The following is a 364-nucleotide window of genomic DNA, read 5'->3' as shown; positions in this document are numbered from 1 at the left end:
GGGGGCCGGGCTGGGGTGGGGGGGTGCATGTGGGGGGCTGTGGGGAGGGGACACGATGCTGAATGGCAGATCCCGCACGGAAGGCACGGGCACCCACGCGTTCTCTTGCTGTGCTGTGGCCGCTCCCCGTCAGGGACCTGAAAGTCTTAACTAGGAAGGAGAAAGTGCTGGAAAGAGAGCCGGGGCGAGGGACGGGGTGTGTCGCGGTGTGCCAGTCACAGTCCCCGGGCTGCTGTCTCAGGGATGGAGAGGATCTCCTGCCTGAAAGGGCTGCTTCTGAAGACTTATCAATACTGGGGGCTCGGGGCGAGCCAGGCTTAGCTCAGGGTGAGGTTTTTGGGGCCGCGGCATCCCTAACACCCCC

Source organism: Pteropus vampyrus, unplaced genomic scaffold, assembly GCF_000151845.1.
Source record: "Pteropus vampyrus isolate Shadow unplaced genomic scaffold, Pvam_2.0 Scaffold267, whole genome shotgun sequence".
Taxonomy (NCBI): domain Eukaryota; kingdom Metazoa; phylum Chordata; class Mammalia; order Chiroptera; family Pteropodidae; genus Pteropus; species Pteropus vampyrus.
This window is presented reverse-complemented; position numbering follows the sequence as displayed.